This window comes from Rhinopithecus bieti, unplaced genomic scaffold, assembly GCF_001698545.2.
Source record: "Rhinopithecus bieti isolate Rb0 unplaced genomic scaffold, ASM169854v2 scaffold_947, whole genome shotgun sequence".
NCBI classification, from domain to species: domain Eukaryota; kingdom Metazoa; phylum Chordata; class Mammalia; order Primates; family Cercopithecidae; genus Rhinopithecus; species Rhinopithecus bieti.
This window is the reverse complement of record NW_016803664.1, coordinates 3,500,322-3,526,358: the sequence shown is the minus strand read 5'-3', so window position 1 is coordinate 3,526,358 and position 26,037 is coordinate 3,500,322.

Here is a 26,037-nt window from a genome sequence, read left to right as displayed (position 1 = left end):
TAATGTGGGTTGGCCTCATCCAGTCAGTCGAAGACCTTAAGAGAAAAAAGGATCCCAAGGAAGAGGGAATTCTGCTTTCAGTCTGCCTTTGGACTCAAGCCGCAACATCAACCCTTCCCTGGGTCTCCAGCCTGCCAGCCAGCCCTGCAGATTTCAGACTTGCTGGCCCCAACAACCACGTCAGCCAATTCCTTAAAATAAATTTCTCTCTCTCTCTCTCTCTGTCTCTCTGTCTTTGTATATCTATATTGATATTGGTCTTAATAGGTGTCGGGGGGTTGTGGGGGTGTGGGTGTGTATATCTGTATCGATATTGAGACCAATAACTGGGCATTAAAGTAGCCAAAATATTTTGCTAGATAAAACATTTTTAGAGCTTGTAAGAATTCCTGTTGTATTGTTAAGTTTTCATTGACACTCCATATCAAAATGCCACTAGATTATTTTCCCTATGACTTGTTATCTCAGAAATGTGACTGATATAAGAATCTCACTTTCCTTTTTTCATTTTTTAATGGATTAAGCTAGACATAATTCACATAACCATATAGGTCACCCATTTAAAGTATATAATTCAATGATTTTTAGTGTATTCACAGAGTTGTACAGCCATCACCACAATCAATTTTAGAACATTTTTATCACTCCAGCAAGAAATCTCATATCCTTTAGCAGTCACTCCCATCCTGCTCCCCTCTGCCCAGCCCTAGGTAACCACTAAGCTACTTTCTGTCTCTCTAGATTTGCCTATTCTGACATTTTATATAAATGGAAGCATACAGTTCAGTAAGTAGTCTTTTATGACTGGCTTCTTTCACTTCACATAATGTTTTCAGGGTTCATTCATGTCATAGCATGTATTAGTATTACATTTCTCTTTCTTGCTAAATAATATTTCATTTATGGATATACATATGTTATTTATCCACTCCAGTTGATGGACACTTGGATTGTTTCTACCTTTTTGGCTATTATCATTTTCCTTTTTCTTGATCTTAGTACTAAAATGTGAAATGAATAAAAGGGAAGAAAAGAAAGTAGTAGATCCTGGAAAATTCTCAATTAAGTGAATGATCACTGAATAAATAAGTTATCAGAACACAATATTTATTATAGGTACAATGCTTATTAACTAATCATTTCCAAAGCCATAACTATTAATAAAATGCCTTGCAAAATATGTTCTTATTGCAAGTATTTGTGCCTAAGTGCTTCTGTTTATGGGACAAGAAATTCAAATAGCTGTCTTGGCAGTATCACTCCAGTTGCATAAGCCAAAGGATTAAGAGTACTTTTGAGAAGGAGTAACAATGTGTTCTGCTTGGCTTTGGAAATGATGGTAAATTTATACATAATGTATGGATGATTATATTATACCCATATGAGGCTGTCAATCAAAACAGCATTTCTGTCAGATGATAGTTTCCAATTCACAAAACTTATTTTTCACATTAGAATCCTTGCTGGATTCAGATCATATTGAATGTCTACATTTCTCTGTCACTTTATTTTTAAAAATCCATTTCTAAAAATGAAATGACTGGATAATTATGACTTTGAGCAACAACTATCCATGCCAGCCTGGTACAGGAAAGCTTAATTCTAATCCTAACATCACTCTTCATATAAAATAAGAGCTGTTGATATTGCAAAATCCCAGGGTGGAGCTTCTTTTAATTTCCCTTAAACTAGCTGGTCTGGCTAGTATTGCTTCACAGGATATAAACAGAACAGTAGCTAAGCTTCCATAGAGCAGAGGTATGCTCTAGAAAGAACAATAAAATCAACTGGACTTAGTGCGGAATGAAAGGCTTAAAAATTCCATAATATAAGGAAAGAATGCAGGCATTACTTATAGGCATTTTTAAAGTTTTTGCCTTCTCCCCAGAAGTACTCACCTACCAAATTTTACATTTGGTTTCCCTACAGGTATGATTGTACTGTGAGTAGCAACTTGACTTGCAAGCTAGATCAAATTGTTAGGAGGGTAATGTTTATCTTGGATGTTTCTTAATTTCCATTTCCTCTGTTTCCTTTCTCAGTGTTCCTTCCTCTAGAAATAGTTTTTAAAAGTAATTTCCATAAAGATGTCAATGACAACTTGCTTATTTTCAAAGAAATATAGGCATTTTTAAAGAGACCCTAATAACACAAAACACTGAATTATTACTGATGAGATTTCACATATTGTACATAGATCAGAGGTACATTTCAGGGCATTCTTGAAACTACACTATCTTCACAGTAGAGCAAGCCCCTGCTATACACTCATAGACGTTCAGTCAAGTTTTTGTTGTTGTTGTTGTTTTGGTTTTTGTGGGGTTTTTTTGTTTTTTGTTGTTGTTGTTGTTGTTTGTTTTTATACCGAGTCTCACTCTGTCACCCAGGCTGGAATGCAGTGGCATGATCTTGGCTCACTATGACCTCTGCCTCCCAAGTTTAAGCAATTCTCCTGCCTCAGCCTTCTGAGTAGCTGGGATTACAGGCTTGCGCCACCACACTTGGCTAATTTTTGTATTTTTGGTAGCAGCAGAGTTTCTTTATGTTGGCCAGGCCAGTCTTGAACTCCTGACCTCAGGTGATCCACCCGCCTCGGCCTCCCAAAGTGCTGGGATTACAGGCGTGAGCCACCGTGCCCATCTAAAGTCAAGTTTTTCATGCATAAATATGTTTAGTTGGAAGAAAGTGGAGGGTCATTTTTGTTTTCTTTGAGAGATGGGGTTCTTGCTATGTTGCTCAAGCTAGTCTCAAACTCCTGGACTCAAGCGATCCTCCTATCTCAGCCTCTAGATTCCCTGGGACTACAGGTATGCGCCACCATGCCCAACTGCAAGGGCTATTCTTAGATCACAATCACATTATTGGCTAGTAACAGCTGTTTTCCTTCAAATCTGAAACTTGTAGGAAAGATAGAGTGATAGAAAATATATCGATGGTTATGACCATAGACTCAGAGAACATAAAGTTGTCGCATGCAACATACACAACTAGAAATAAGCCAGTGCCAGCCTCCTTTTGTGAGGCTGCTGCTTTTTGCTCTGCCCTCTCATCATCATGCTCGTGACTGCAATTGTCAGCTGGGTCTTCTTGGTTCAAATATAAATAATCTTACCTGAAATGTTCTCTAACTTGAAGGTTTATAAAAACAATAGTACGTTTATTTGAGAATCACTTATCCTAAGCTATGGAAAAAGAATTAAATACAGATTTCCAGTTTGAATATAATGAAGTAAAATTGGCATTTCCCCCTTTTGCTCTAGGAAATCACCCAAAAGAAGAATGAGAAACAGAAACACAAGCTAGGATGCATATGAAACTTTAAGCCACAAATAGGTAGAAGGGCTGCCAAAAGCAATGAAGAACAAACAGGATGTGGGAGGAAGCAGAAGGAGATGCCTGTGAATGCAAATCCCTGAGACAACTGGCACTACCCCAAGCTGCAGAGTACTCCCAAGCTGCAGAGCTCTAATCCTCATGTGTCCTAACAGGGACGGTGGGGTGGTGACAGAAGCATCCATGACCATTTGATTCTGAGAAGTAGAGGTGGTAGGACTGAACAGACTCATGTGGTAAAGCCATATTTTAAGAAACAATCTGTTGATGAGGCAGAGGATTGAAAAAAAGAGCCTGGTATAAGTCGTAGAGCTGCCTATCTCTGTCAGCTGGAGAGAGGTTAAATGGACTCTCACACTTAGCTGGGGACCCTAAGGAGAGCTGCTAGCCTTGGACACAGCTCCAGCATCTCCATCATATGAACCATTTACAAGTAGCTACTCAAGGAAAGCCCTTTCATCCAAAATGAGAAATCAAGAATAAACCGTCCAGAATGAATGTACATATATTCATTATATATATAAAATGTGTGTGTATATATGCACATTATATATATTCATTATATGTGTGTATATATACTCTCTCTCTCTATATATATATATATAAGTATGATGAGAATACACCACACACACACACACACACACACGGAGAAAAGGAACAGAAAAAAGCAAATGCAGGTGAAATCTGGACACAGAAGTATTTCCATGGAACAGATGATAATTTCGACCAAATATTTTGCCATGGATTTAACAGTTAATGAGAAATCTAGGTATAAAATAAGAGCACATAGGTACATACAATGGAGTATTATTCAGCTTTAAAAAGGAAGGAAACTCTGACGCATGCTACAACGTGGATGAATCTTGAAAACATTGTGCTGTGTGAAATAAACCAGTTACAAGAAATACAAATACTATATGATTCCACTTACATGAGATATCTAGAGTGGTCAAATTCATAGAGACCGAAAGTAAATTTGTGGTTACCAGGGCTTTGGGGAAGGAAGAATGAGAATTAGCATTTAACGGGTACAGTTTCAACAGGAGGAGACCAAAAAGTTTTGAATATGGATGGCAATGATAGTTGCACAGCAGGGTGAATGTGCATAATGCCACATAACTGTACACTTTAAAATGGTTAAAATGGTAAGTTTTATGCTATGTATATTTTACCAATTTTTTTTAAAAAAGACAAGAACATATAGCAGATATGCAAGACTCAGGAAGTAGCCGGGTGTGGTGGCACATGCCTGTGGTCCTAGCTACTCTGGAGGCTGAGGCAGGAGGATCGCTTTAGCCTAGAAGTTTGAGACTACAGCGAGCTATGATTGTGCCACTGCATTGCAGCCTGGATGACAGAACGAGACTCTGTCTCTCAAAAAAAAAAAAAGACTCAGGAAAATGGAGAGACCAGGAAAGCTTAAAAATAGAAATGGAGTCAAAATCAGAAGTAGCACAGTGGAGACTAGATACTGATGAGAATACAGAAAAGAAACATAGAAGTTAGCAATGAGAAAAGCAAGCAAAATAAACGAAAATAAATAGAATTTAAAACAATTAGAGATAGATAAAATGTAAATAAGTAGGGAAGACAGGCAAAGGAAATCCAATATACAGTTATTCAAAATCTCTATGTAATGAATTAGAAAAAGTATCTGAAATACTGTGGAAGAAAATGTTCATTTTGAAAGGGAATGTCAGGTCTCAGGAAAAACTGACGCATAACGGCCAACACTGAGACATATCCTAATACAACTGCTGAACTTTGAAGATAAAAAAAGAATCCTTTGAACAATCAGACAAAAACAATGAGTCATCTATGCAGGGTAAAAACAAAACAAGCTGACATAAGCTGTCTCTACAACAATATTCAATTCTAGAAGACAGTAGGGAAATGCCCCTGAAATCGTCATTAAAAAAAAAGCATGACCCCAAAATTTTATATCATCCAAATTATTATTCAAATGATAAAGGCAAAGAAATTTTTAATATCCATGAACTCTGTGGAAACAGTTGGAAAACATTTGCAATTCATATCATAAAGTCCCAACATTTTTATCTATAAGAACTAAAAAACAAAATAAAACTATAGACAGACCAATAACCCAGAAGATAAATGAGCAAAGAATGTGAACGGTTTACATGAAAGGAAATAAAAAGGACTCTAAAATATATATGAAAAGATGCTGAATCACATTCATAGTGAGAAATGCAAATTAAAATTAAACTGGCCAGATGCGGTGGCTCACATTTGTAATCCCAGTACTTTGGGAGGCCCAGGAGGGTAGATCACCTGAGGTCAGGAGTTTGAGACCAGCGTGGACAACATGGTGAAAACCTGTCTGTACTAAAAATACAAAAATTAGCCAGGCGTGGTGGCGGGCACTTGTAATCCCAGCTACTCAGGAGGCTGAGGCAGGAGAATCACTTGAACCTGGGAGGAGGAGGTTGCAGTGAGCCAAGATCATGCCACTGTACTCCAGCCTGGGAGACAGAGTAAGACTCCATCTCAAAAAATAAAAATTAAAATAAAATAAACTGAAAGCTTATAGTTAGCCCATCAAATTGGAAAATATAACAAAGCTTGGTAACACTGCATAAATATGAGTGTGAAAGAGGCATTTTCATATATTGCTGTTAGAAACATAAATTGGTACAACCTCTATGTAGGATAATTTGGCAACATTTGTCAAAATTACAAACACATACACTCTTTGAATCAGTAATTCTACCTCTAGGAATTTATCCTGCAGATTAGTTACATATGTGCAAAATGACATATGTTCTAGAAAAGTCTTTGAAGCATTCTTTGTAATAGCAAAAGACTGCAAATAAATATCCATCAAGATGAAGTTGATCAAATAAATTATGATGCATCCATTCTATGGAATATGATGCTGCAGAAGAAAGAAGGGTAAATGTTTTACTGATACGTAATAAGTTCCAAGTACAGTTTAGTGAAAAAAAAACAAGCTTCAGAGTATATAGAATGTTATCACTTGTGTAAAAGGCAAAACTGTATGTTTATATTTGCTCATATGGCATTGAAGGATGTATAAGATTTTGGTAATATTAGCTGCCTGTGAGGAGGAGAAGTAGGTGGCTGTGTTGGAATTAAAGATAATTTATTGCTGTATACTCTTGAGCAATCAGAATTTTGAAATCTTAATTCATTACCTATTCATAAGTAAATAAATAAGCAAGCAATGTGTGATTCTGTTGTTTACGTGTAATATCTTTTCTGTGGAATTTGTGAATTCCCTTAGCCAGTAGTGGCTAAGAGAAACGCCCTTATCCTAAGGCTGCCTCTTCTTTTATCCACCCATTTCTGGGCTATCTCCCACCCTCTTTGGAGTCCTACCCTATTCATAGTTCCCTGATCACCTGACTCAGAATGGTGCTTCTTAGCAGCAAGGCTTTTAAGACAAATTTCAAATAATTCTCATGGTTATTCACATGCAAACACCTATAAGTTTATGAACAGAAATCTTCATAACCCTCTGACTATATTTGTTTTTTAATTGCATTAATCTTAAGGAGGATTCCTTTTATTTGTTTTAGAGTCTGCCAAATTAGGAAAACTTCCCTTCTCTGCAATAACTCATAGTTTACTTCTTTGGTAACAATTAGACAGAAATTCAGGATTCTAAAAAACAGAAAACAACTCCAATACAGCCACCTAATTCCCCTCCTTACCAGCAACTAATATTACCTACCAGTCAAAGGTGATTAAAATGCTCTTTTATTTTCTATCAAACTCAATGTCCAAACAATAATTATATTTAGCCATGATCTTTTCAGCTGTTTTCTTGAAAGGGGAAAACTTCAATTGTCCAAGCAATCCTGGGCCCTGAGTTTATGTAGCTTGTTCATAACTGGAGGTGAACAGTAGGTGGAATATAAGACACCTTCAGGTAATCCCTGTAGGATATTTCTAGAATATTGCTCTAGCAAAGCTGGGGATATCCTGACTCCCTACAAAGTGTATATGTTTGACTTTTTTACATATTTATACACACACACATATACATGTATATATATACACACGTATATCTATGTAATTTTTCTTGAGGTAGACTGTAGCTTCCTAATGAAATTTACTGACAATCTCCTGATGCCCTATTAAGCCTCCACCAACAGCAAAGTCCCATTAGACCGGTCTATGCTAAAGCCTATTTGATATTAAAACACAAGGAAAGGTCTTTGCCTAAGTAGATTAAGGAGACATAAATCAAGCAAGTCAGATTTCTAAACAAGGGAACTTTAAACATGGAATTTGTAAATGCTACTCATTCGTGCCCCATGTAAACATGCAGATATTGCTTAGTGAACTTCGGCCTACCAGGCTTTAAAACAATGGTTATAACATTAGTATTCCTCTTTCCATGATTGCTGCCAGAGTAATTTCAGTCCCTGTTTGGGGATTTTCACAGTTATTCCCTCTTAATACCCTCCAATATCCTTTCTCTCAAATGCCACTTGGAACTTTGTAAGTGGAATGGTTTCTTTGCCTCTGTGTGGCAAGTTTCTGCTCTGTGCATTTCATATCTCTTCTCTGGCACTTTTCCCTTTCATCTTACCTTCTGGCTAAAAGAGTAACTTCTAGCTCAAATTTAATTAATAAATTTAAAATTCTACTTTGAGGAAGGCTATGTTTAATAGTGTAACCTTATTAAATGCCCTCTATTTCACTGGGCTGTAGCCATCTCAGGTTTTCTGATTAAATTACTTAAGGTCTGCTTATGTTCTCTACAATGTGGTCTGTTCTTTGAGTCATATTGTTGTCCACCTTGATTTAGTACCATTGTCTTTTCATGTCCATGTATGCATTTTGTTTACCAAAAAAAGTTATGGCTGGACGCGGTGGCTCACGTCTGTAATCCCAGTACTTTGGCAGGCTGAGGCGGATGGATCACCTGAGGTCAGGAGTTTGCCACCAGCCTGACCAACATGGCGAAACCCCATCTCTACTAAAAATACAAAAATTAGCTGGGTGTGGTGGTGCACACCTGTAATCCCAGCTACATGGGAGTCTGAGGCAGGAGAATCACTTGAACCTGGGAGGTGGAGGTTGCAATGAGCCAAGATCACACCTTTGCACTCCAGCCTGGGCAACAAGAGCGAAACTCCATCTCCAAAAAAAAGAAAAAAAAAAAAGTTACTTATCGTTGTACTTACAATTTAACTCCGTCAGGATGAGATGAAATGGGTGATGTTCCTCTCATCCCTGCGTGCACATACGGAAAGCTCATCACTTTTACAACCACTCCAAGGTATTAGAAAGACCTGTGTCATTTTAACCATAAATATGACCTCAGTTCAGAAATTTGAATACCCATATCCATAAGTAATCACAATTCTGAACTTCATTTAATGTCTATACCTGCTTTTGATACAGGGAATAGGATACATATGCTGTGATTGTTTCTAGTTACTGCTATGACAACTTGCCACAATTTAGTGGCTTAAAACAACGCAAATTTATTATCTTACAATTATTTAGGTCAGAAATGTAACTGTTTCTTCACCTTTCTTATCTTCTAGAGGGTGCCTTCTTTCCTTGGCTCATGGCCCCTTCCTCCATCTTCAAAGCCAGTAACATCACATCTCTCCGACCCTTCTATCACCATACCTCTGACAACAGCCGGGAAAGCTTCTCCATATTTAAGGATTTAGTGATTTGATTGGACCCACCTTGATAATCCAGAAGAATTTATCTGCTCAAGGTCTGCAACCTAATCATCTACAAAGTCCCTACACCACTCGTCCAAGCCAGCATCATCTCTCACCTGTATCTCACCTGGATTATGGCATCAGCCTTCTGTCTGGTTTCTGCTGTTCTACTTTTGCCCACTGTAGATAATTATCCTCACAGCAAAACCAGACGTTTTGTTCTGAACATTTTAAGTTTTGAGACCTATTAGACAATTAAGAGGATTTCAAGTAGTTGTCTTGTATACAGATGGATCTTCAATTCTGAAGCTCAAGGAAAGCTTTCAACTGGAGATGTAAATTTTGGAGACATTGCCATACAGATGTCACTTGAAACTATGGGGCTGGAAGACATAACCAAAGGGGTAAGTCTACATAGAGAAGAAGCTGAGGACCTAGTCCTGGGGCATTTCAACATTTAGAGATTTCAACAAGGAGATGTTAGCAAAGAATCCTAGTCTGTCTGTAAAATGAAGGAAAATGAGAACTGTGCTGCAGTCTGAGACTCTTCCTCCCCAGTTATTCTTCCTTCCCCCTCTCCTTTCCCAGGTATCAGGCCTGGATGATAGTCTAAAGGCACTCCCCAGGTACTCTTCCACCCTCCCTTTATCCTCCACAGATATTTCCCCAAGAAATCTCTCACCCATCTAATTCCATCTTGGTATCTGCTTTTCAGAGTACCCAAACTAACACAGCATAGGTTAAATAAAGAGCAGGAGGAATGCCAGTCATGGTCGCTCATGCCAGTAATCCCAGCACTTTGGGAAGCCAAGATAGGAAGATCCCTTAGGTTAGGAGTTCAAGACCAGCCTGGGCAACATAGTGAGAACCCATCTCTACAAAGAAAAAAAAAAAAAATTTAATAGTCAGGTGTGGTGCTGTGTTCCTGCAGTCCTAGCTACTCCAGAGGCTGAGATGGGAGGATCCCTTGAGCCAGGAGTTCAAGGTTACAGTGATCCAAGATCACAACACTGCACTCCAGCCTGGTTGGCAGAGTGAGACCCTGTCTCTAGAAAAGAAAAAATGTTTTGAATAATAATTTTAAAAATAAAGAGCAGGAGGAAATAAACATTATAAAGAGGAGCAGACAAATTACACCTGGTGGGGGAACAGAAGGTCTAGGTTTGTTGTTGTGAGGTCTTACAGATGTGAGCTATTACAGCATGGTTGTATGTTGACCAGAATTACTCAATAGAGAAATACAAACTAATGGTGTAGGAGACAGAGAGGACAGTTCCAGGAACAAAATGCTTGAGTAAACAAAAAGGAAAGGGATCCAGTGCACACAGACAAGGGTCAGGCAGCTGCCAGTATCTTCCCTTCTATACCACCTCCATAGTTCATTTAGCACTTCAAAGCCAGAAAGAGGCCTTCCAGGGCAAATATTCTCTAACACACATTATCTCATTTTATCCTCACAACTATCCCATGAATTGTCAAGCATTAGTATTCTACACATAACAGGTGAGAAAACTAATGTTCACAGCGCTTAAGTAAATTTCCAGAGTTTCTATGATTAAGAAAGAGTAAAGCTGAGAGTTAAAACAATTTCCTTTTATTCCAATGCCAGTATTGCTTTTATTACTACACCTTGTTGCTTCTAAGAAAAGGCAAAAGGTTGGATAAATGGTATAAAGAAGTGGGTAGACTGGGAATGATTGCACTAGACTTGGGTATCAGTGTGGGGGAGAATTGCAGCTCATATTTAGGAGTCCTGGGCTATTCAATAAACACTGCCACAGGCAAAAAATAGAAAGTCAGGCATTCCATCTGACTGATGTATCATTCTGAAGATGCCAGCTGGCCAGTACAAAGTCCAAGCGTATGGCGACAAGGCAGATGACGGGATACTTCAGACCAGAACAAGAAGGTTCAAAGCTGAAAGTAGAATTCCTGAGTCCCTAGAGCAGTGCTGTAGGCATTTGTATAGGGTGCCCAGCATTGGCTATAGTTCAGAAAGGAACCATTAAGGATACTGAGCTTACAGAGATACAGCCATACTAAAATTACGTAAAAGCTTTAAGGTTCCTGTGATGAGAGACCACAAGAATGCATTCAAAAAAGAATAATGAGAGCACATTGGGGTGGAGGATGGGGTGGGAAGGTTGTGATAGAGGCAGGTGACTAATTTCTCTTGATATATAATGATGCTTGGGATGGGAAAAATTCCCTTCTTTATTTAAGGAAACATATTTGATTGGTCTAATGAGGTAGAATGGGTGTCACTTCCATAAATTCTTTAGTCAGGGAAGGGTGGACAAAAGGAGGCTTAATTATTAATAGGTCCTAAGGATCTAGAAGGAGCAGATCATTTATTTTTTCCTGAATTCCTTGATCACAGTACCGAATAATACACCCTTCCTGACTTGTTTAAGCTTTCAACTGCTTAATTTTTATGTTCTTATTCCAAATGTTTTCTTTTTACAAAAAGATACTTTCTGTAGTTTTCATTATAAGAATATAAATAGCAATAGTTCTCACTTCACGTTACACAGCCTTCCTGTACATCAAAGCTAGTCAACCAATTATATCAGTTCATCTCTCCTTCTCTACCCTTCTCCTGTTTTCCTCTCCTCTTCTAATAGGAAAAGAATATTCCTGATAAGAAGCTCTAGAATGTGAGTGTTGGCCCCATATTTTTCTTCATAAACTATCTTCCTCCTGAAAGGAGGATCAGTCACCAATGATATGTAGTGGAGAGAAAGAGAAGAATTCTCAAGATCCACCACAGAGGAGCAAAACCACATTGACAGTTATAGATAGGAGACAACTGAGAGGAAGCTGAACTGTGCAACCTAGAAGTTTATCGCTTTGGCTGGATTTCCACTGGTGCTCCATGTTTCAGAACTCTGTGCAGTATGTATGAAGGGTGATCAAGATGCAGAAACCAAAGTAAACGGAATACATACGCAAATAAGTAGCCTTTAGTCAGATTGTTCACTGATCATTTAAATATTTTCTCTCTCAAACCTGGTCCCTGCACCCTAAATGTAATTGAAGCCCCTCCACCCTCTGAACAGGAAGGAATCTTCTAGTTATACAGGCAATCTCTACCTTTGACAGTCTGTATTTCGCTACTGCATTCATCGTAGGATTCTTCCACTTTGGATTTTGTGCAATTTACACCCATTGTCTCAATTTGTTCAGTACTAAATGAATTATTTTTTCATTCAACCTCCTTGTGCTCTGAACTAAGCTTTTACCTGAATTACGAGCTACACAAGAGGAGAGTATTATTTATCTCCACGGTCTCCCACTGAAGAGGGTCACTTCAAAATGTTGGATGGATGGATATATGGCTGAGTGAATGGATGAGTGAACTACTCTTCCCTTATCTTCCTTCTCTACCTATTGATTCCTTACCTCACATATTCTCTCTTTCATGATGCCATTCTTGATTTTATCGATTTGAACACTAAGGGCTTTATCTCCTAAGACATTTATTCCATCTTATATTTTTGTTTTGCCATCTTGTGTTTTCTTTCTTTTTTTTTTTTTTTTTTTTTTTGAGACAGAGTCACACTTTATTGCCCAGGTTGGAATGCACTGGCACAATCTTGGCTCACTGCAACCTCCACCTCTGAGGTTCAAGCAATTCTCCTGTCTCAGCCTCCTGAGTAGCTGGGATTACAGGCATGCACCACCACGTTCAGCTGATTTTTTTGTATTTTTAGAAGAGATGGGGTTTCACCACGTTGACCAGGCTGGTCTCAAACTCCTGACCTCAGTTGATCTGCCTGCATGAGCCTCCCAAAGTACTGGGATTACAGATGTGAGCCACCGCACCCAGCTTACCTTGTGATTTATACTTGTTTTAGTCTTCCACAGACAGAGACTTTCTCATTTGTTTTTATATCTGCTGTTGCTCTTAGCACAGAGCTTATACACTGTAGATTATCAATAAATATTTTGAAATAATTTAATCTAGAGTAATTTAATCTAGAGTAATCAAAATATTTCTGCAAGGCAGGCAGCACTGATATTCCTGTCCTCACTGATGACTTACTCACTGTCACCTAGCTGGCCAAAAAGCTGGCCAGGAGAACACAAAAGCGGGAAAGGAGAACCAGTTTTTATCAGCACCATTTCCTATTTCAGTATGCTTTAAACAGATCCAAACAGATTCAGTATGCTTTTAAACAGCCGTTAAAAAGAACATGCTGGGTCACAAAATGAAAAACTTCTGCATTTACAAAGAGGGTAAAGAATGTAAAGATATTTCCCTGCTTTGATTTTTTCCTTAAGGAAGCCATATGTTAAGTTTTCCTTTTAACCAGTATGCATACATCACCATATACCATCTTACCCAGATGTCTTATGTGTCTAAAATCTGTTCTTATGTTTTTCTGTTACCATTGCCCACCTAGTCAAGGTCTCAACTGCCTTATGATTACATAATTACTATAGTCCCTTAATTGCTTCTACCACCTTATGGGTCCCTCCATCTTCCAGTCAATTCTCTACAATGCCGATGGATTTTTATAAAAGATCATTGTTTACATACCCACCAACTCCCATCTCATCTTTTTTTTAATGACCATCTTCTCATTTCAGAATAAAATCAAATTCCTCTTGGACTGAGAACATGATTCCCAAAAGTATGGCACCTTGGCATGTTAAGTACTTTGAACTGAAGGAAATTGGAAAGGTCTCAGTGTTACAGGAAAGGGGTCCTAATCCAGACCCCAAGAGATGGTTCTTGGATCTCACACAAGAAAGAATTCAGAGCAAGTCGGCAGTGCAAAGCAAAAGCAAGTTTCTTAAGAAAGTAAAGTGGTGAAAGAACAGCTACTCTATAGATCATTCCCATAGACCATTCCCGAAACTAAGGGCATTCCCGAAACTAAGAGGAGGAATGCGTCCCCCCTTGGTATGATACTTGTATACGTAGGATAAAAAAAGATCAGGTTGCTCTGGTTCGAACGCCTCTAACATCAGTACCAAGGTCCGTCTGACCTTCTCCTGTCTTCTTGTGTCCCACTCCTCTTCCTCCTCCTAAGGGAGTCATAGAAACCAGAATTCCTCTTTCCCAAGGTGAGTCACCCCTCTTCCCTAAAGCAAACCAGAAAACCTGGAACAGGTGGCTCACACCTGTAATCCCAGCACTTTCAAAGGCCAAAAAGAGGATTGCTCGAGGCCAGGAGTTGGAGACCTGTAAGGGCAACATGTAAGACCCCATGCCTATAAAAAAAATGAAAAATTAGCTAAGCAGGGTGGTACTTGCCTGTAGTCCTACCTATCTGGGAGGCTGGGGTGAAAGGATTGCTTGAGCCTAGGAGTTCAAGGCTCCAGTGAGCTATGATCACACCACTGTACTCCAGCCTGGGCAACACATTGAGACCCCATTTCAAAAACAAACAAACAAGTATCTGAAAAGGTCATTCTCTTCCTTCTCCCTTGAAACCCTCATTCCAGAGGGGTCCTGCTCCACACCAAATAAGGAAGATTTCTACACAGAGAGGCCAATAAGAGTCTAAATATACAGGCCTTGCTGGGTTTCCCATCCTCAGTCCGTTAGTATTAGATCAAATCCTTTTGTCTAATCACATTTCTACATGGCTGTGCACTCTTTATCAAACCTAAGCATAAAAACAGGGGCTGCCATGGTGGCTCATGCCTGTAATTCTTTAGGAAGCCAAGGCTTGAGGTCAGGAGTTTTGAGACCAGCCTGACCAACATGATGAAACCCCATCTCTACTAAAAATACAAAAATGAGCCAGGCATGGTGGCACATGCCTGTAATCCCAGCTCCTTGGGAGGCTGAGGCACGAGAAATGCTGGAACCCAGGAGGCAGAGGTTGCAGCGAGCCGAGATCACGCCACTGCATTTCAGCCTGGGCGACAGACCAAGAGTCCATCTCAAAAAAACAGAAACAAATTTTAAAAAAATCATTTTTCCTGGGTCTTCCTAGAGTCTTCATTTTTAAGATTTCCTGTCTTAAAATTTTCACATAAAACTTTCATTACATAAATTTGTTATGCTTTTCTCTTGTTAACTTGTTTTTGTTATGGGGTGTTGGCCATGACCCTTATGATGGATGAGGAAAAGGATCATACCTTCCCGCCCCATGCTCTTCAGCCTGAAATTCAGTCTTCTTACAGCCTAGTCAGCAATCTTATTTCCAACCTTTTCTTGTAGTGCTCCTCAGAGGATCCTTCCATTCTCCAAGTTCAGATTCCCCATACATAACACCTGTGTTCCTTCCCCTCTTAGTCATGTCATTTCACCTAGTTAAAATGTCTTGCCTTCACATTACAACACTTTCTTCAAAGAACAGCTCAACAGCTACCTCCACCCTGAAGTTTTATTATACATGTCAATCTTCAATAATCTTTCTTTCCCTAAAATTCCTTTAGCACTTACTACAAGCTACTTATCTTTCAAGATACATACACTCACTGACCCCAAATCTCTCCTTCTCCTAAGAAGACCTACAAAGGTTTATATCCTAATTCCCTTTGCTAATTATGATTTTATCTTTTTCTTTTATACATGGTTGAATCCACAAACATTTTTTATGCTCTGTATGTACCAAGTCTCTGCAGGGAAAAATTATGGTTCTTAAGCAAAAATCTGTAGGGGCGAAGGGAAAGTTTCCTTCCACCCTCTGAAGGTTTGCTGAAAATGAACTGACAATCAACAGATTAACAGGAGAAAAGACATACAGATGTATTTAATATGCCTAGCACAGGGAACTTGCAGGAGAATGATTAGCCAATAACCCATTGAAATCCAGATGTTTATACACCTTCCTAAGGGAAGGGGAGATGGAAGGTGTAGCCATTTTGAGGGGTAGCAAATACTTTTTTAAGGGGAATGAATGGACCCAATGTTTAGTCAATGGTTAGCAAATAATTCTCTTTGGGAATTGAATGGGACCCGAGAGCAGAAGTAGTTTGAGACAAAGTTTGTCTGGGCTCTAGGTGTAGTGTGTGATTTTCAGGCTCTTCCTCTTCTCTGGTTAATTAAGTTTCACAGAAGGGTAACAACGCTGATTGGGTTCCTTTTAGAGGGCCTGGTTTCTAGGTAGATAAGGAAAGCAGCCTCATCCTCTGCTCTAGGTCTTGTGCCTTATTTCTCAGGGTTTGGTCCTTGCTCCACTTCAAGGTTAGCCTTGCTGTTTTCAAATTAGCTTCTGGAATGACCTGGATTTTCATCTGTTAGGGTCATCCTCACCAGTACATTCCTGCCTGAAGACAGGGATAGTTTTTTCGTTTTTGTTTTGTTTTTGTGTGGTCATTTTATATTATTCATTGCCTACAGAGTGTCTTTATGAATTTAAAGGAATGTTTGTGGGGTTGAGCATTTCAGAAGGCACTACTTTTCCGTTTGTGGGAAAAGTTGTAAACAAATGAGCTTTCTATTTCAGGGCAATGAACTGATTCTTAATCTTTTTAGCTGCTGAAATATTTAGAATGCATGGTTTTATTTACTGCTTTTCTACCATAATGCGAAATAGAGGGATAAAATAAACTTAAACTTTTGAAAGTATAATGCTGAAATTGTGAGCCTACTGTCACTCATGTTTGAAATTAGGGCAAAGGCAAAGTACAGAACATAAAGCAATGACAAGCAAGGTGCAATTATCTGGACATTTTATCATTCATTTACTTACTGAGCACCTGATACCATGTCCATAATAGAGGGATTCCAAAATGAAAAGTCAAGGTCCTACCTTTTAGGAGCTTACAAATAAGCTGTTTACAAACAAAGTTGAATGCAAAAAGGAGTAAAATGAATAAGATATAGTAGAAGTAGAGGGAAAAAAGATTATTTCACCCCAATTATGTGAAAAAATTTTAAAACTTGTTGGTAGAAACAAAATTTGAGCAATGTCTCTGAAGGCAGTGAGATGTAAATACTATGTCAATGTTGTAGGAAGGTCTGTCTGGGATTTTGGAACACTGTTAGCAAAAGGAGAGTCTGGTTGGGATACAGTTACCTTGGTGAAACAGCTAGAGAGAAACACAAATTAGAGGCTTTTCTCACTAGACTGTGGAAAACTATTGATGCTCTATTCAGATGAGTGTCATAATTAGAGTTGTGTTTGACCAGGTGCAGTGTGGCTCACATCTGTAATCCCAGTACTTTGGGAGGCCGAGGTGGGTGGATCACCTGAGGTCAGGTGTTCAAGACCAGCCTGGCCAACATGGCGAAACCCTGTCTCTACTAAAAATACAAAAATTAGGTGGGCGTGGTGGCAGGTGCGTGTAATCCCAGCTACTCAGGAGGCTGAGGCAAGAGAATCACTTGAACCTTGGAGGCGGAGGTTGCAGTGGGGCGAGATCATGCCACTGCTTTCCGGCCTGGGCAACAGAGTGAGATGGTCTCAAAAAAAAAAAAAAAATTGAGTTGTATTTAAGGTAGATGAATTTGACCACAATGTATTGGTCTAATTGGAATTGAGATGAGAATTCAACTGGACTTCTTTTACAGAACCCTGATGATAAGACAGTGTGAGATAAAGAAGCCAGCCAAAAACCACCAAAACCAAGATGGCAACAAAAGCAACCTGTACTTGTCCTCACCGTTCATTATATGCTAATTATAATGCATTAGCATACTAAAAGATCCCCCCACCAGCACCACGACAGTTTACAAATGCCATGCCAATGTCCCGAACTTACCTTATATGGTCTAAAAAAAAGAGGAACCCTCAGTTCTGGGAAATCCTCACCCTTCTCCTGGAAAACTCATGAATAATCCACCCCATGTTTAGCATGTCTTCAAAAAATAACCATAAAAAGAGCCAGCCAGCAGCCCACAATGGGTGCTCTGCTTGTGGAGTAACTTCTCTTTTATTCCTTTATTTATTTATTTATTTTTATTTTTTGAGACGAAGTCTCACTTGTCACCCAGGCTGGAGTGCGGTGGCACGATCTCGGCTCGCTGCAACCTCCACCTCCTGGATTCAAGCAGTTCTCCTGCCTCAGCCTCTGGAATAGCTGGTATTACAGGAGGCCACCACCAAACCCGGCTAATTTTCGTATTTTTAGTAGAGACAAGTTTTTACCATGTTGACCATGCTGGTCTTGAACTCCTGGCCTCAAGTGATCCGCCTGCCTCAGCATCCCAAAAGATTATAGGGATTATAGGCATGAGCCACTACAACCAGCCCTTTTATTCCTTTACTTTCTTAATAAACTTGCTTTCACTTTACTCTTTCGGCTGGCTCTTAAATTCCTTCATGTGCTGAACCAATGACTCGTGTGACTTCCTGGACTGAGCCCCACTTTTGGGCTTTGCCCTGTGCCAGAATGGGAAAGTCTAGAGGCGGGGATAATGCAACACTACACTGCATTTTAAAGTTTACATTCTCACTTTTTAAAACAAGTGGTAGCTTGATATAGTGGGAAAAGGGAAAGCCACTTGAAGTCTGAAGGCATTCTCTGGCTGCCTCTTACTAGCTCTGTGACCTTTGGCATATTAATCAATATCTGTATCCTCAGTCTCTTTTTCTGTTATGCGGGATTAATAACTATCCTGTAGAGTTGCTTTGGTAAATGAGATAAGCCTCAGAACACAATGCCTCACACATAATAAGTGCTCAATGAATATTTGTTTCCCTCCTTTTCTTGCCTAATTCAGAATTTTAAAAGTGTTTATTTCTGACTGTTAATACAGCTTGAGTTAGTGAACACCCACGTATCTCATTTCAGTATTTTAGATGGTTCTAAAGTCTGTGCCACAGAAGGCAAAATTGCATCACATTTGCATTTGGGAGAATATATTTACAATCAAGAAATTAACAGGTACTTTGGGTTCTCAAGATAGTCTGAGTTTATTCAACATTCATTTGATCGATATTTGTTGTGCCTCTGTGTCTGTGGCTCTGCAAGGAGATACAGACATGGTACAACTCAGTCTTGCTCTCAAGGAGTTCAAAGTCAAGTGTGAGATATATCAACACACAGATGATCAAAAGCGTTTATGATAAGTACTAGCAGTTTATACAAGTGTTATGGGAGCACAGAAGAATGTGTAATAGACTGTTTGCAGAAAGAAGTAAGGGAAAGCTTTGCAAGGAAGCAATGCCTTTAGATAAGTCTTGAAGTATTAGTTGTAGTTCACCTGCTACACATTATTTCTTCTGCTAGACCCATACCAGGTGGGAAAATTATATGTAAAACTGTCAGAAGCATTTGAACCAGAGCGCCACCATCTTGAACAGGGGCTAGGTAAAATAAGACTGAAATCTGCTGGGCTGCGTTCCCAATAGGTTAGACATTCTTAGTCACAGGATGGGATAGGAGGTTGGCAAAAGATACAAGTCACAAAGATCCTACTGATAAAACAGGATGCAGTAAAGAAGCTGGCCAAGGCCTACCAAAACCAAATGGCAACAAAAGTGATCTCTGGTTGTCCTCCCTGCTCACTGTATGCTAATTATAATGCATTAGCCTACTAAAAGACACTCCCACCAGCGCCGTTACAGTTTACAAATGCGATGGCAACTTCCAGAAGTTTACCCTATAACTCTAAAAGGAAGAGGAACCCTCAGTTCCAGGAGCTCCCTGCCCCTTTCCTGGAAAATTCATGAGTAATCCACCCCTTGTTTAGCATATGATTAACAAATAACCGTAATAATAGCCAACCAGCAGTCTTTGGGGCCACTCTGTCTTTGGAGCAGCCATTTTTTTATTCCTTTGCTTTTCTAATGAACTTGCTTTCACTTTTCTCTGTGGACTCGCCCTGAATTCTCTATTGTGTGAGATCCAAGAACCCTCTTTTGTGGTCTAGATCAGTATCCATTTCTGGTAAAAAAAAAATGTAAAGAAGACAGGAATTGCACTGTGCTGCATTTACCTGAAAATACCAACAACAGGGATTTAAACAAAGTTGGAGCTTCTTTTTCTCACATACTTGGAAATCTAGAGTTAGGCACTTGGTGGTATTGACTTAGTGGCTGAAGGATGTCAGGTCCTAGGTCTTTGGGGTTCTTTTGGCCTATCCCTTGGGGTCTCAAGATGGTAACTTCAGCTCCAGCTTTCAAGTTCCATACTTCAAGCAGAAAGAAGTGTCAGAGGCATTTGAACAAGAGCAACTCCATCTTGAATAGGGGCTGGGTGAATTGAGGCCGAGACCTACTGGACTGCATCCCAGCAGGTTAAGGCATTCTAAGACACAGGATGAGACAGGAGGTCTGCACAAGATACAGGTCATAAAGACCTTGCTGATAAAACAGGTTGCAGTAAAGAAGCTGGTATAACCCATCAAAACCAAGATGGCAACGAGAGTGACCTCTGGTCATCCTCACTGCTACACTCCCAACAGCACCATGACAGTTTACAAATGCCACAGCAATGTCAGGAAGTTACCCTATATGGTTTAAAAAGGCGAGGAACCCTCAGATCTGGGTTCCTCCTTTCCTGGAAAATTTGTGAATAATCCACCCCTTCTGTAGCATATAGTCAAGAAATAACCATAAAAATGGCCAACCAGCAGCTCATGCTGCTCCCTCTGCCTATGGAGTAGCCATTCTTTTATTCCTTCATTTTCTTAATAAACTTACTTTCGCTTTGCACTGTGGGCTCTCCTTAAATACTTTCTTGTGCGAAACCCAAGAACCCTCTCTTGGTGTTTGGATCAGGAGCCCTTTCCAGTAACAGAAGGAAGTTCCAGTGCCCATACAAGGGAAGTAAAACTTTCTTAGAAATCCCCAGCAGAATTCCATTTAAATCTCTTTGGTCAGAGCCGTATCCTATAGCTGCACCTATCTCCAAAGGAAGCTAAGGAATAGAAGTTTTCTTTTCTTTATTCATTTTACCCTTTTAAAGCTGGGCACACAATTACCCCCAATAAAATCAAAATTCTGTTAAAATGGAAGAAGGGAAAATATATTAAATATATGATGTAAGCAACTTAAGATTCTCTGCTTATGCTTGTTTAGGGAATTACAAATAGTTGGTATAGCTAGATGATAGAATGTCAGAAGATTGGTAAGAAATACTGGAGACACAAGCCAAACTGAGCCAAGGACAAATCTAAAAGTTTATTTGTGCAAAAAAAAAAAAAAAAAAAAAAGAAGTCTTTTTTAAGACGAGGTTTCCCTTTGTTGCCCAGGCTGGTCTTGAGTACCTGGGCTCAGGTAATCCTCCTGTCTCAGCCTCCAGAATAGCTGGACTGCAGGTACACATGGTTCATTTGTGCTAAGTTTTTTCACAGGAAAATATATTCAGAGTTCCATGATGGGATATTGGGAACATTTGCCTGGTTACAACCATATGGCAATAGGAAAGGAAGGTTCCGTGTTCCCATCACATCTTGGTCAATCAATTAATCAGAAACCTTCCGAGTCCTAGAAATGCAGCCAAGGGCAGGGTTCCAGCAGGAAATACTGACTGTTTTGCCTAGGCAGTGTAAGACCTGTTTTTATCCCATGTCTTGATAAAAGTCGCCGCCAATATTTATTTTTCTTTTATTCCTTTCTTTTTTCCTTTTCTTCTACTCCTTTTTGCTTTGAATTTACACCAGTATGTGTCCCAGTCAGTCCATTTCTTCTCCCCTTTAAAATACATTCTCAGCAAGATTCCAAGCCCCTGACTAAAAGCCAGGCAAGGTCATTTCTAGACTTCAAGGTTTCTGAGACATAATTTTCTTTTCTTTTCTTTTCCTATTTATTTGTTTATTTTGAGACAGTGTCTTACTCTGTTTATTTATTTGTTTATTTATTTTGAGACAGTGTCTTGCCCAGGCTGGAGTGCAGTGGTATGATCATGGCGCACTGCAGCCTCCACCTCTCAGGCTCAAGTGATCCTCCTATCTTAGCCTCCCAAGTTGCTGGGACTACAGGCTCACGTCACCGTGCCCCAAGTAATTCTTTTTTTCTTTTTTGTAGAGACAACGTTTCCCTGTGTTGCCCAGGCTGGTCTTGAACTCCTGGGCTCAAGTGATCCTCCTGTCTCAGCCTCCCAAAGTACTGGGATTACAGGCATGAGCCACCGCGCCTGGCCTAGTTTTCAAGTTTTTATCATTCTATCACATCGTTGTGACTCCTCTTCCTCTCATCCTGGGTGCTTTTTCAACAGTTACTTGTAAGAAGCTCTTTGAGTCTTCTCCCCTTATCCCTCTTGACTCTGTCCTTTCCCAGGTGTCCAAGTGTTTAGTTACCTTTGGAGTTCAGTGTGTTCTAATATCTAAACAAACCCCTCCTACCACACAATTACACTTATATCCTATATTGTTGATACAAATAATAACATTTGATTATTCTTTTTCTCATCTCAAAAGTAAGGCCTGTTTATTGTAAAACATTTTTTTAAAAAAATATAGGTCAACCAAAAAAGAAAAGGGAATTATCCATAATCTCACCGTTCAAGATTAAATAAATATCCATGATTAACACTTTGGTGTGCTTTCCTTTCAGCCTTGCTGTTATACATATAGATTGTGTATATTTTTTAATGGTATCATTCTGTGCATTTTGCTTTATAATCTGTTTTTCATTAATAATGTGCTATAAGTTTTCTTTTCCAGTCATTTTTTAAAATTTAATTTTTAATCTTACTAAAATTATATATATACATATATATATAGTTTGAAAATCAAACAGTATCATAAGACATAATAAAAAATAGCAGCAATCCCCTGACCCAGCCCTCCTCATTCTTGGTTTTTATCCCCTTGGGTCAGACTTACAACTATCTTGTTTCTCCTGGAAATATATCAATATATTTCTAAATAATATGCCTTTACAATTATTTCTGGATTTTAAACTATAAACACTGGAAAATGTCTTCTCTGATGAAAGACAAGGATTTAGAACTCATGAACTCTTCCTCAATGCACACACATGTTTTTCCTTCTTATGGAGTTATATGACAATTTTTACAAAATCACCATTTAGTGTTTGCCTTAAAACAACAATGTGAATGTACTTAATACCTCTGAACTCTACACTTAGAAATGGTTAAAATGGTAAATTTTACATCATGTTTATTTTACTACAAATGTTTTGGGGTTTTAAACCACATCTTTTAAAAGAAACACAAGCTGCAAAATAAAAAAAATATATATATGAGATAACTATAGATATAGATCACATATGCAATATATAGATGGATATAGATATATCTATCTATATATGAGATATCGATATATAATATATAATACATATTGATCCATATAGATATAATATGTATCTATATATATAGATATAGATAGATATCTGTCTCAGCATCATTCACAGTCATTTAATGCACTGTACTACAATTCATTTCTATTACAACATTTACATTTCCTGGAGTCAGTAATCACCTTGGTTTTTGTTTTTGTTTTCCTATTGGCTTAGTTTTTTTATGAAACAGATCCCAGACTTTCCAATAGAACCATAAAATTTAAGTCAGTGTAGCTCAAACACATCAGTTCCTTTTGTTTTTTTTCCTTTGACATCCCTTTTGGCCTCCTCCATAGTCCCACTCCATTTGAACTGTAAGTTTTCACCTTGAACTTATCTTACCTCTCTCCTATGTTGGATGTCTTGTTTCCTAAACTCCAGTACTATACTTTTTTCTGCTTTACTTCTTCATTGATGAAGCACATGTTTCAGTAACTTTCTGAAAAGCTCAATATGAACAGCAAATTGTTTGTGATCTTGAATGACTGAAAATGTCTTTATTTATCCTTACTTAATTTGTAGTTTGTCTGGCTATCTATTTTAGGTTGCAAACAATTTTCCTTTAGAATTTTGGAAGTCCTCACTTCATTGCTTTTTAGCTATCAGCATTGCTGTTGACTCATCTGCCATCTGAGTTTTAAAACTTTGTATGTCATCTGGTTTGTGTGTTTTTTTCCTTTTAAGATTCTCTCGTTATGACTGGAGATCTGAAATTTCACAATGAATCTGCGTTGGTATGGGTGTTTTTTCATTCAGCGTGCTAGCACTTATTATGCTCTTTATGCACTTTCGATTTGGAAACTTGTATCCTTTTGTTCTGGGGAACTTTTGGTGTTTGTGTGATTATTTCCTTCCTCCATTTTGTTTTTGTTTTTTAATTTTGGAATTTCTGTTACTCAGATTGGCTCTCTTGGATTGATAATCTTTTCTTTCCTCTTTTCTATATCTTTTCTTTCTGTATTATTTTTGGGAGATGAAGTGGGAGCTTTACCTTCCAACTCTTGTATTAAATTTTCCTTTTTTTTTTTCGGAGACAGTCTCACTCTGTTGCCCAGGCTAGAGTACGGTGACATGATCTTGGCTCACTGCAACCTCTGCCTCACTAGTTCAAGTGATTCTCCTGCCTCAGCCTCCCAAGTAGCTGGGATAACAGGCACACACCACCACGCCCAGCTATTATTTTTAGTGGGGACAAAGTTTCACCATATTGCTCAGGCTGGTCTCGAACTCCTGATCCACCCACCTCAGCCTCCCAAAGAAATGGAATTACAGGCAAGAGCCACCATGCCTGGACTGAATTTTTCCATAGCTGCTTATTATCCATAAAGCTTTCTTTTCTTTTGGGGGAAGGGGGATCTTTTATAGAAAATAGAATTATTTCTTTGTGTCATGGAAGCTGAAGGTATTAATGGTTTAAACAACTTTTTTTTATTCTCTAAGTATTATTTCTGGGTTACCTGTTTCCTGAGTTGCTTTATTTTTTTGTTTCAGTCTCTACTTGATGTTGGAGGCATTCCTCAAGTGTCTTATAATTTTGTCTTTTCATATAACTGACATGACTGGAAGCTCTGTGTGCCTGAGTGAGGCTCCCTAACTGATGAGTTCACCGCTATAGAAGGAATAGGACCTCAAAATCTAATTGCTAGTACTTCTTTTAGACTGATCCCTTTCACTAGAAAAGAAACTTTCATTTGCTTTTTTTAGGGAATGTAGGCCTGACTACCAGCCTATCAAGTTGCCATATATATTTCTCTGCAAGTGAGATTATACTATACATAATGCTTTCTGAAATTTGTTTTTCATCTAATAATATATCCAAGCCATTCATGTCTGTAGGCACAGGAACATAAAATGGCTGTCTAGAATTTCATATTACAGACTATTCTTGACTTATGCTGATTTGACTTACAGTTTTTCAACTTTGCAATGATGTGAAAGGGATATGCATTCAGTAGAAACCGTACTTCAAATTGTGAAGTCTGATCTTTTCCCGGCCTAGCAATATGCTGTCCAATACTCGTAATGCTAGGCAGTAGCAGTGAGCCTCAGCTTCCAGTCACCTATCAATCAAACAGGAGGGCAGACAACGGACTCTCCAGTCAATAGTGTTGCCAATGATGTTGCCCAACTCTAGGCTAATGTCAGTGATCTGAGCACATTTAAGATAGACTAGGCTCATGCTACCTGACTTTAAACTATACTAGAAGGCTACAGTAACCAAAACAGCATGGTACTGGTACCAAAACAGATACATAGACCAATGGAACAGAACAAGACCTCAGAAATAACACCACGTCATCTACAACCATTTGATCTTCCAACCAAACGCTGAAAAAAACAAGCAATGGGGAAGGATTTCCCTATTTTAAAGAATGGTGCTGGGTAAAACTGGCCTAGGCCATATGCAGAAAAACATAAACTGGACCCCTTCCCTTAACACCTTGTAACAAAAATTAACTCAAAAAGGATTAAAGACTTAAATGTAAATAACCTAATACCATAAAAACCCTAGAAAGAAAACTGAGGCCAATACCATTCAGGACATAAGCATGGCAAAGACTTCATGACTAAAAACACCAAAAGCAATTGAAAGATAAAGCCAAATTGACAAATGAAGATCTAATAAAACTAAAGAGGCTTCTGCACAGCAAAGAAACTACATCAGAGTGAACAGTGCAGCCTACAGAATAGGAGAAAAAAAATTTGCAATCTATCCATCTGACAAAGGTCTAATAACAGGCTCTGAAATTGAAGGGGCCAATCATTAAATACCTACCAACCAAAAAGTCCAGGACCAGACTGTTCACAGCCGAATTCTACCAAGAGGTACAAAGGAGGAGCTAGTACATTATCCTTCTGAAATTATTCCAATAAAC